This window comes from Tiliqua scincoides, chromosome 4 (assembly GCF_035046505.1).
Source record: "Tiliqua scincoides isolate rTilSci1 chromosome 4, rTilSci1.hap2, whole genome shotgun sequence".
Classification (NCBI taxonomy): Eukaryota; Metazoa; Chordata; class Lepidosauria; order Squamata; family Scincidae; genus Tiliqua; species Tiliqua scincoides.
Window position 1 is genome coordinate 218953474 of NC_089824.1, and position 12449 is coordinate 218965922.

The window sequence follows — 12449 nt, forward strand, 5'->3', positions numbered from 1 at the left end:
GACAAAGGGGTTACGATCAAAGCCTTCAATATTTTATTTTAGAAGAACATTTTTAACCTGCTTGTCCACCTCAAATGAGACCTCTGCACAGCTGGCAACAAATGAAATGGAAAGAGTAAATCAATAATAACAAAAAACCCCGCAGAGCAACAGCATAAAATAAAACCATCAGCAGCAAAACACTGAGTAGCAATTCTTGAAAAATACATGCACAGAGTAGTTCTGAGCTGCCTCCTAAAAGCACTCATTGGAGTGGAGACCTGAACTGTTCTCGTAAACCCTGGAGAGGTTGAGGGACAGCACGGACATTTTATTACTCACTCACTGCCTCCCAAATCCTAGCCCACTTTCCAGCACTGGCCAAGCTGTGCCAATGGGACGTGTGCTGCATCCTGCAGTTGGGGGGCACTCATGGAGGTCTCCTCAGAGTAAGGGAATGTTTGTTTTCTTATTTACAAGCTGCATTGCCCTTAGGTTGGTGCTAGAAAGTGGGTTAGGATTGCGCCATCCATCCATCCATCAACCTCCTTTCCTACTCTCTGTGCTGAGAAACCTGCTGCAGCTCTTTTGGCCATCATGGGAAAAAGTTGTCTTTCTTTTGTCACATCCTCTTGGGATGTGATCTTGGGATGACGTTTGGAGCCACTCCAGGCAGGGGGGCAAAATGGAGGCGTACACCCGGCTCCAAAGCCAGGTGAGGCTTCCTGCAAAACTTAGTGTTTTGCACCCCCTCTAGCTACGCCACTGGCCATGTGTCACGTTTTTGCTGACAAAAGCATCCTCCGGAGGCAGGCTACTTGTGGGGAAAAAATGCAAAAATCTCAGCAAACCAGAAGCCTGGCAGAATTTGGGTGCCACAACCCATAGTTTGAGAACAGCTGCTTTAGATGTTGTTCCTTTCCTGCTATAGGTGCTAATTAACAGTAAAATGAGGCTGGTTAAGTTATTGATGCAGGCTGCAGCTCTTGTGCTAACTGGGCAAGCAGGAGCAGCAGCATATGGCCCAGAACAGGTTGCTTCAGTGTTGCCCAGTGACCTCTCCGCTGGGCACTAGCCGTCTGTGGGAGAGGGGCAGGGCAGGAGGTGCAGATAAGGCACTAGCTGCTGACTGTCTTGCTAATGAGGAACTAGGTAAATGGCTTATAAAGGGGGCTGGGTTCTGTCCCTTTATGGACCTTAAACACGGCTGGGGATGGGGATTGTGTCTCCTGGCAATTGCCCCAGCTGCTGCTGTGACTGTCCCCACACTGACTCAGGAAGTAACTGGAGTGCATGTGCACTCACAGGGCAGCTGGTGCCCACCTTCAAATGGCACCTAGGGTGAATGCCTGGCTTGCCATTCCCTAGAGGAGACTGAAGTGGAGACTAGCATGGCTGGGGAAAGCACATTATGTGCCCCCCATACTATTTCCAGTGTGGATTTGGAATCTGCTGTAATGTGACGGGTACAAGCTCCACTCAAGAACTATTCCATCTCATAAGAACATAAGAACAGCCCCACTGGATCAGGCCATAGGCCCATCTAGTCCAGCTTCCTGTATCTCACAGTGGCCCACCAAATGCCCCAGGGAGCACACCAGATAACAAGAGACCTCATCCTGGTGCCCTCCCTTGCATCTGGCATTCTGACATAACCCATTTCTAAAATCTCCATTGAAGTCTAGACTGCTAGTCCAGATTTTATTTGGAACCTCCATCCCATCCCTGCCATAGGCAACGATGTTCATTCTCCAAGTTTCTTCGCATTCCCTTGGGTCCCCGGTTCTGAACAATTCAGCTCTCCACCTGCTAGGCTACCTGGATCCCAGCAGTGGCATCAGTACCCAACAGTACCTTCAAAAGTTGTTCTGTTTGCTGAAGCCTGTGCCATTCCGTTTTGGAGTTAACTTGGACTCTTCACTTTGCCGAATATTGTCTTTGTCTCCAAAGGCCACACTTATGATAAATGGGCTTGCATTATAAATAGTAGGCAAGAGACAGTTGCTGGACCATTATCCTCAAACTCTGTGTACCACAACCTTAATGGTCTTTTGTTTGCTATTACACCAAAAGACTCAAATTAAAATATGTTCCTTATCTTTGATGCTTTGAAAGGGGGGGGGGGAGAGAGAAATGCAAACAGGCTTAGAACTTGCCCCTGGAGGATACAGCACTTTAATGAACACACCAATTTCCTAGAGGCAAAACAAAACTTTCATTGTGTGGAAAATGGGATATTTGGCAATCCAGGGGAAGAAAAGACAACTGTTGCCTTAGCAACCTGGAAGATGAAAGTCACAGGCAATGGTTTCCTTCCTGTTGAATGGAGAAATCAATCTATCTGCCATGGTTATGGCTAGAAGTATATACCTCCAAGCCTCACTGATTTCAAGGGATCTGACCTTTCTTAAATTGAGAAAAAAAGTGAGGGGTAGAAAGCATGCCATAAATTGCACAGCACCTTTGCAATGTGGAGTGCAGAGAATTTTGTCTTTTGGCAGGTTAAGAAAAAAAAAAAAAAAAAATAGAAGGTTGTGGGGTTTTTCCCCCAACCAACTGATTAGTTGGGGACATGTTTGAGATTAGAGAGCTCATTAGTTAATTGCATGGGTTTGCCTGGGATTCAGTGTTGTATTTAATTCTGCCTGACACTCTGTGACAGCTACACAAGGGGGAACATGCTCAGCTTTGACAGCCGTTGCCCTTGGGTGGCATTTCTTGGTTGTTTCTGAATCGTCTCATCGTCCTCCAAGTTCGTGGGTTTTTCAAATACTGATTTATAATGTTGCTGAATATCAGCTTCCAACTACTAAAAATCAATATTGGTAGAGAAAAATAAAATATTACAATTAAACTCTCTCCCTCTCGCTCTCTCCCTCTCTCTTTCTGCGTATTGTCAATGGCCATGCTATAAAACAAGTTCCCATTGAATCAATGTAGTGGCATTCTCAATGATATCCCGTGCGATATTGACAAAGTTTCATGACAATCAGTAAGCCTCATCTTACAAGTTTCAAGTCCTCTAGAATGTTATTAAGTCATTTTTTCTTTGGTCTTCCTCTTTTTCCAGTACTTTTATGATCATATACTTGAGTAGGAGTGAGTTGTTCATACACAGTATATGGCCAATACACAGTGCAATCTATATTTCAAAACCTGCACTGAAGGTGGCTGCTCATCTCCTTGAGTCCAGTTCTTTATTTCTCCATTACTGCCATGTTATGTAGACAGCAGGTGGCAAAACTATCTGTTTTCTGCTGATCATGTTTCTTGAGAGTTCAGGTCTCGCACCCATATTGTAAAGTGGGAATAATTGTGGTCTTAAAAGCTTTAATTTTCGTGCTTCTTGAAAGGTGTCTGTTATTCCACACGGATCTGCTCAAATTTGCATACTGTTGCTAAGCCAGTTCTTCTAATTACTGTATTTCTGGACTGCATGATGTAGTAGATGTAACTATGCCTCCTAAGTAGATAAAACTATCTTCCTGTAATGGGTTTTCTGCCAAATGTAATTTTACTGCTGATGTTAGGTAGTTTTTTTTGTTTGGTTTTTTAACTGCTGTGGTCCTAGTTTTACCTGTGTTTACCTTTAGTCCCAATAAAAGTCACACCTGGTTTTCGATTATCTGGCTCTTGATTATCAGGAAAGCTTTATTAACCAGGAACTGACTAAAAGGCCCATTACATGTAGCTAGTCCGTGAAACAGCAGCAACCAGCAGCCAAAGGTGTAGCTGGAGGGGGTGCAAAGTGCTAGGTTTTTCAGGGAGCCTCCTCCCATGCAAGGGCCCCCTCCCCTTTGGAGCCATTCCAGATGGAGGGAGCAAAAGAGGTGAGTTCAGGGAGGCAAATGTCTCTGTTTTGCACCCCCCCCATCCAGAATGACTCTGAAGGGGAGGGGCCCTTGCAAGCTGCAGTGAGGCTCCCTGAAAAATTTGGTGCTTTGCACCTTTGTAGCTACCCTACTGCCAGCAGCAATTGTGAGTGACCACAAGAGCTCAGAACACCTGTACGCCTCTCCAAATGGTTGCAGAAGGCTGTATCTAGTGGGAATGAGTAACTTTGTTTGGTGTCATTACGGGGAGTTCTTTTTTAGGGTTGGGGGGGGAAATCCAAGAGGTTAGATATAATCTTTTAATATCTGGAAAATTAGAATCTCTGGCAGCCCGGAGGTGCTGGATATCACAACTTCCACTGTATTTAGCAGCCAGGAAAGAAAAGAACTGGAGGGAATCATACAGCATGAATCAGCACATAAAACCAGATTGCCAGTCATAATATGTTGAAGGTGGTTTCCCTTGAAGCTACAATTCGATTCCTGTTTTATATGAAGGCTAGTGCTGAAATGTCCCAAGTGCCTGCTCAATCTTAAATAACTCACCCGAAGAGACAGATAGTGATTGCTCCCACAAGTGGACTCAAGGAGGAAGGGCATTCCTGCTCCCCAGTGATTTTGGGGAGGGCAGGGCAGGGCAGAAAGTATTGCAGTATTCAACTTTTGCCCTCTTTGGTTCCTGTTCACATCTGGTATCAAAACAAGTTGAGTGTTTCACTTGTGTCTTAGTTAGATTAAGCAACGATTTCAACAAGCTGAGACTAGGATGAAGGTTAGCTAGTGATGATATTCAGGCTTGTAGACCTGAATGTAACACCTCTGGTTTGCTCTTGCTGCCAGGAATGGCTCCAAAGGGAAGGGGAGGGACCCCTCACACAGTGGGTTCAGGCATCTGCAAAACCTAGTGCTTTGTGTGTCCTCGAGCTTCGCTACTGATTACATTATGACATCACTGACCATCAGCAGCTAAATCCTGAGGCCACACATGGGTGGGACCTGCTTACATCAGCATTCTGCAGGGATGTTCTTCTGAGGGCCCTGTCAGCAGTGCCAGTCTAGATGCTGATGAACCCAGGCTACCATCTCACTGAGCACATCCCCAAACCAGAGGCCAAATTTTGGCAGCAGTGACAATGAACTTGGATGAACTGTGGGGTTTGGCTCAGCTCTAACAATGTGTTCCTGTAGAAAATAAAACAGTGCCCTGGCTGAACCAGGGCATTTGGGGTGCCCTTGCTGAAGAGCAATATACTGTAGATTCTCACCTATAAGGCAAAAAATTTCTTCCCAGAAAAGCAGCCTGAATCATTGCCCCACCTTATCTCTGGGGCAGGCAAACTGTGAGGGGGGGGGAGGCGAGTGAGCCACCCAATCACTATTGTGGGAGGGAGGGAGAGAAGGAGGGAGCAAGTGATCTTCTGCTGAGAGGAGGCTGTGCAGGCTGGGGCTGCTGCTGAGCATTTGCAGCTGGCTGTGGGTGTGGTGCAGGTGTGCTCCTTCAGGCTGTTGCCCAGCTGCAGAAGCTCCAAGCGCAGGGCAGGGCAATTGCCACCACAGCCATCGGCAGCTCCCCTCACTCAGGACCACTGCCCACAGAGGCATCTCTGGAGCAGCACCCAAGACAGAGCAGGAGACAATGAGCTGTGTGTGGGAGGGGGTGTCTGAGCGAGGGAGAAGCAGTCATTTGAAACAGCTGAGTCCATAAGAACATAAGAACAGCCCCACTGGATCAGGCCATAGGCCCATCTAGTCCAGCTTCCTGTATCTCACAGCGGCCCACTAAATGCCCCAGGGAGCACACCAGACAACAAGAAGACCTGCAAGGCCTCCTGGGAATTGTAGTTAAGAACATAAGAACAGCCCCACTGGCCCAGGCCATAGGCCCATCTAGTCCAGCTTCCTGTATCTCACAGCGGCCCACCAAATGCCCCAGGGAGCACACCAGATAACAAGAGACCTGCAAGGCTTCCTGGGAATTGTAGTTAAGAACATAAGAACAGCCCCACTGGATCAGGCCACAGGCCCATCTCGTCCAGCTTCCTGTATCTCACAGCGGCCCACCAAATGCCCCAGGGAGCACACCAGATAACAAGAGACCTGCAAGGCTTCCTGGGAATTGTAGTTAAGAACATAAGAACAGCCCCACTGGATCAGGCCACAGGCCCATCTCGTCCAGTTTCCTGTATCTCACAGCGGCCCACCAAATGCCCCAGGGAGCACACCAGATAACAAGAGACCTCATCCTGGTGCCCTTCCTTGCATCTGGCATTCTGACATAGCCCATTTCTAAAATCAGGAGGTTGCGCATACACATCATGGCTTGTACCCCGTAATGGATTTTTCCTCCAGAAAATCGTCCAATCCCCTTTTAAAGGCGTCTAGGCTAGACACCAGCACCACATCCTGTGGCAAGGAGTTCCACAGACCGACCACGTGCTGAGTAAAGAAATGTTTTCTTTTGTCTGTCCTAACCCGCCCAACACTCAATTTTAGTGGATGTTCCCTGGTTCTGGTATTATGTGAGAGTGTAAAGAGCATCTCCCTATCCACTCTGTCCATCCCCTGCATAATTTTGTATGTCTCAATCATGTCCCCCATCTCCTCTTTCCTTCTTGTTCCCCCTTCCTACTGTATTTAAACTTCAAGCACTCCATTGGAAAGCCCAACTTGCTAACCCCCTTCCCATCTCCCCACAGATGAAGTTGGACAGGGTGGGGAAGGGGGGAGAGTGATCTTTTTAAAGAGAGAGGGGGGCAGCCTGCAGAAGGCTGTACCTTTGTTTCTGAAGCCATTGAAAGGGTTAAGTCCATCTCCTCTTTCCTTCTTGTTTTTGCCCCTCCCGCTTATTGAATCCAAACTTTAAACTCTCTGTTGGGAAGCTGAGGCTTCCTAGCCCCTCTCCCCATAATCATTCATCACTGATGAAGTTGTACTGGGGGGGGGGGAGAGGAAGAGTTAACTTTTATAAAAGGAAAAGTTTGTGTGTGTGTGTGTGTGAGAGAGAGAGAGAGCACTTGAAACAGTTAAGGCTACAATCCTAGCCTCACTTTCATGGGAGTAAGCCCCTCTAACTTAAGGGACATGCTTCTGAGTAGGCATGCCTAGGATTGGGCTCCCAGTCTATTCCCTCCTCTTGCTTTGCTCTCCAGCTCTCCCCTTACTGTACACAGTCACACTTCAGTCTCTCCTTTGCAAAACTTTCTGCAAACCTCCTTGCTAACCTCATTTGCCCCTATCCTCACCAATGAAGTTGGACTGGAGGGGAAAAGTCCCTGCATTTGTATATGTGGGGGTGGGGGGAGCATCTGTGGGAAAGAGAAGCAATCTCCCTGTGTGTGTGTGTCCTTTTCACTGGAAGAGTCCTGGAGACCTTGCAAAGAAGCAAAACACAGGAAAAGCAGAGAGTAGAATTTAAAGTAGAATTATTACCTACACATTCCAAAGGCAGGGATAAGGTCAACATGTCTGGTTCTCAAAGCAATTTCTAGGGTCACTGATCTGTACCAGCCTCCCATACTGAGAATGGTGGATTTTTCCTCTGTCAAGATGGAGTTTGAGACATGCTTTTTGACGCAGGGAACTAAAGGGGCTAAACATGGGGCAAATACAACTTAGGGCACAATCCTAACCAATTTTCCAGCCCCAAGGTGAGGGCAATTCAGCACTGAGTTAAAGGGAACAAACATTCCCTTACCTTGAGGAGGCCTCTGTGAGTGCCCCCCATCTGCAGGATGCGGCACGTGCCCCATTGGCACAGCTGTGTCAGTGCGGGAAAGTTGGTTAGGATTTGGGCCTTAATTAACCCATTTTTGCCCAGCACACAGGTGTACACATTTGATCCCTGTAGCTAAGCAGAGTCAGGCCTGGTTATTACTTGGATGGGAGACTGCCTGGGAATACCGGGTGCAGTAGGCTTATACCATAGTCTTTCGAGACTGAAGATTGCCAACCATATGCAACGTTGGGCAGAAATAGTTTAAAGCAAAAATAAATTTTTCTCTGTCAAAATCCACATGAGGATTCTGACCAAGAAGGGGCTTAGATTCACAGCTTGCCCAGACTCTGCAGAAATTTCCTTACCTCTACCCCTGCCCCAGTGGAAAGTGTCTCTTTGCAGCAGACAAAGCTCAAGATCCACTGCCAATTGGGTCAGGCCATTGGTCCACACAGCTATTTATGATTACGGGGCTGGGGCACCTTCCTTACTAGGAAAGGCTACGGCATTTGGGCCTCTTCAGCCTAGAAAAGAGACGCCTGAGGAGGGACATGATTGAGACATACAAAATTATGCAGGGGATGGACAGAGTGGATAGGGAGATGCTCTTTACGCTCTCACATAATACCAGAACCAGGGGACATCCACTCAAATTGAGTGTTGGGAGGGTTAGGACAGACAAAAGAAAATATTTCTTTACGCAGTGTGTGGTTGGTCTGTGGAACTCCTTGCCACAGGATGTGGTGACGGCATCTGGCCTGGACGCCTTTAAAAGGGGATTGGACAAGTTTCTGGAGGAAAAATCCATTACGGGGTACAAGCCATGATGTGTATGCGCAACCTCCTGATTTTAGAAACGGGCTATGTCAGAAGGCCAGATGCAAGGGAAGGCACCAGGATGAGGTCTCTTGTTATCTGGTGTGCTCCCTGGGGCATTTGGTGGGCTGCTGTGAGATACAGGAAGCTGGACTAGATGGGCCTATGGCCTGATCCAGTGGGGCTGTTCTTATGTTCTTAGCAGGTGCTCCAAACCAGATCTATGATTCTTTTAGCTGAAGGTGCCAGGAAGTGAACATGGGTCCTTTGGTACACAGAGCAGGTGATGTGATACTGAGTCACAGCCCCTTGCCCACTCCCCTTTACTCCAGCTGCTCATGCAGTTCTCCCACACATGCACAGGCCCATCCTATGGTTCTCATGCCTTGTATCCCACGCACCCACCCACCTCGTGGTCCTGCTTTCTGTTATTGTTCTTTGGTTCCTGATAGCAACATAAACTATATTGAAGGAAAATGTTTCTGCTCCAAGGAGGATACCCTTGTTGTGAAAATAGAGCTTTAAAGACTTTTGAGAGAACAAACTGTACTATTGACTTGGATTCATCGTTCCTGTGAATAATTGTCATGCATCTTCCTAAAATGTTTAGGGAGGTAGGATGGAGATAAACAAGCCACTCATACAATGCGGCAGCCTCAACGCATTCTGTCATCCTCTGCCCTCCTTGCAGCAAACAAGCAATAGTTCCACACAACCTTTGAGCCTGAGTGGTCCTTTCTGATGATACTTTCCGCTGCATTGCCGGAGCACTCCCAGCCAATTAATTCTGATAGAGGGAAATAATCTCCATCTTTGCTTGCTTGTTCTGTAATATAAACTTAAAGGGTTGGCAGTGCCCTTTGCCAGCATATTCTCAGAAGTGGCAGAACAAAGAAGGAAGTAGCAGGCATTTAGGGTGATGGGGGGAAGGCAGGGGAAAGAGCCCTAACTTTTAGCTCAGCAACAAAGATTCATAAAACTCAAGCATCTGATGAATTTCCTGGTTTGAAATGCAAGTGGTAATCAGAGGTGTAGCTAGAGGGGGGTGCAAAGCGAAGCACTTTGCCGGGAGCCTCACCGCATCATTCAAGCAGCTCCCTCTCCCTCCCTTTCAGAGCCATTCCAGGTGGTGGAGGCAAAAGGGAAGCACATGCCCGGCTTCAGAGGGAAGGGGGAGAGGCCCCTTGTACGCTGCAATGAGGCTACCTGCAAAACTTAGTGCTTTGCATCCCCTCTAGCTATGCCACTGATGCCGACCTTCCATTTTGCTTTACAGACATGGTTGTGTTTTTATTCAGAATCAAAGACATAGAAGAGAAAGGGCAGCCTCTTGACTGAGTGGCTGTTATGATCACCAAAGAGGAAGTCAAACCGCAGTGGAGGAAGGCAAGTGGAGAGATGCACAGCAGGAGGGCAGCTCCATCTCTGTACTGTGCCATCATAGTCATGGGCAGAGTCCCCCCCCTTTTCTTCCTTTCTTTCCACGTTCCACTTCTCCTGAATTCTGGGTTGCTTGGAGCGCTTCCTAAAATTACATTCGCAATTAGAATGAACATCATGTCCTTAACTTCATCAGTACAGTGGCGTAGCTAATGAGCATGTAGCCCAGTGCCAAGCTCAAAATGTTGCCCTGGAAGTGATGTCGCAACCAGAAGTGACATCACGCCCAGGCTTTTAAGAAAGTGAAAATGGGAGGAACCCACCTCTCCCCCCCCAGCAGCTCACCACCCACTTGCTCTGCTGCCTCCCCCCAGTCAGTGGCATAGCTAAGGCATCTATCTACTCCCTGGGGTCAAAGACGTTTTTGTAGCCTCCCCCACATGATGAAATCAAATTTAATTAAGTAACTAAATTAAAAGTTATTGGTTCCATGCTGTATCATAATAACATCTCATTGGCTCTCAGAACAATCAGTCTCATAGGTCAGTTTGGAGTTAAGCAAATCTACTTTGTGTTCCACAAGGCAGTTGAGCTTTCATTTTCTGGTTAATTGGCCATAACCTTTTATAGAATACAGATATTCCAATGCTGATTATTTCATTGCATTCTGCATTAAATTACCTTTCCAATGATATATAACATGATGGTATTATTCATACATACCAAGATTTTCACAATTTTGGTCACTAGTGTCAAGCTCAGCTTGTTGCCCCCCTAAAGCTTGATGCCCGGTGCAACTGCTACCCTCTGCACTCCCTTAGCTACACCACTGGTTTGAACAGAAGTGTTGGCACTTCCAAGTGCCTGTGTCTCTTGGGGTCCCTCATCCAAGTAAATGAAGTAAACAGCCCCAAACATAGGCAGGATCCATTCATTACTCAGCACGTGCTTGGCCTGTGGAACTCCTTGCCACAGGATATGGTGACGGCATCTGGCCTAGATGCCTTTAAAAGGGGATTGGACAAGTTTCTGGAGGAAAAATCCATTATGGGTTACAAGCCATGATGTGTATGTGCAACCTCCTGATTTTAGAAATGGGCTTTGTCAGAATGCCAGATGCAAGGGAGGGCACCAGGATGCAGGTCTCTTGTTATCCGGTGTGCTCCCTGGGGCATTTGGTGGGCCGCTGTGAGATACAGGAAGCTGGACCAGATGGGCCTATGGCCTGATCCAGTGGGCTGTTCTTATGTTCTTATCTGCATCCTCTCCCCAATTTGTTATCCATCTGCACTTTCAGGTAGGACAGACAGGCACTTATGCCCCAAAGTAGATTTCTTAGTTTGCCTCTTGCTGAGCCTGACACTATTTCTCACTTCAGGTCCTTTGAGAAAAGTTCCAAAAGGACTCCTGCTTGATGACATCACTGCTGTAGGAGAAGTCCTGGTGCTGTGTTCTGCCTCAACCCCCTCCCCTTACACCCCTATGTGTTTGTTCAATCACATTAAGGGCACAAGCCTAACCAGATCTACTCAGAAGTAAGTTCTATTTTGTTCAATGGGGCTTACTCTCAGGATTAGGATTGCAGCCTAAAAGTATTAATTTGCAATGGCCTCTCAATGTGCGCATGTGCAGAGAAGGAAAGGAGAGAAATTTTTTTAAGTGCTGAGCACTGTGGCATGTGCTCTGAGGTGCATATACAAAATTTAAAATACGGAACTGTGCAGAGTTCCTAATGAGTTCCATTTTGGAAAGATGATCAGATAAAGCGGAATTCCAGAACACAGGGAGAAATTCAGATGAGGAGAATTTCGGAAGCATTTCTAGATCTGTAGCAAACTTGCCGGAAGCCTTGCGCAATCAACAACCTCTAATGGCAGCACCTGTTCTTTCCAACCTTATTAGGTTGACGGCCCAATCCAAGTTACATTTACAACAATGGTTGGCAAACTTCAGTCTCGAAAGACTCTGGTATAAGCCTACAGCACCCGGTATTCCCAGGTGGTCTCCCATCCAAGTACTAACCAGGCCTGACCCTGCTTAGCTTCCGAGATCAGACAAGATCGGGAGATAGTGTTCAGTATAGGGAGATGGTTGGCAACCTTCAGTCTTGAAAGACTATGGTAGAAGCCTACAGCACCCGGTATTCCCAGGTGGTCTCCCATCCAAGTACTAACCAGGCCTGACCCTGCTTAGCTTCCAAGATCAGACAAGATCGGGAGATAGTGTTCACTATAGGGAGATGGTTGGCAACCTTCAGTCTCGAAAGACTATGGTATAAGCCTACAGCACCCGGTATTCCCAGGCGGTCTCCCATCCAGGTACTAACCAGGCCTGACCCTGCTTAGCTTCTGAGATCAGACAAGATCAGGCATGTGTACGGAACAGAGATTCCACTCTGTTGTCAATGGTCATGTTGGCATGCCACTGGTGGTTGTTTTGGAACTGCAACCGCAAATGGTCGTGGTGTTGGTGGCCTGCTGTCACCACCAGCTACCCGCAGAAGCACAGGTAACCCAGCACAGGGGGCAGGTGTTGGGCTGAACAGGGCAGGGAGCGGGACGAATGGAGGAGTGTCTGAGCAAGGAAGCAGGCAGAATTTGGGAGGGAGGGAGTGGATTCCAGTTGCACCAGTGCGTACCAGGATCCTATCCCTATTCCCTCTCCTCTTTCTTCTCTCTTAATCTTCTGGGTTCTGTGCCAGCAAAATGAGTAGCACAGATCTGAGA

At 47.3% G+C, this 12449-nt stretch overlaps 1 pseudogene; it reads right to left on the reverse strand.

Moving 5' to 3' along the window:
- Positions 1–11696: 11696 nt before the first annotated feature.
- Positions 11697–11819, reverse strand: LOC136649935 (5S ribosomal RNA; annotated as a pseudogene).
- Positions 11820–12449: the final 630 nt, after the last annotated feature.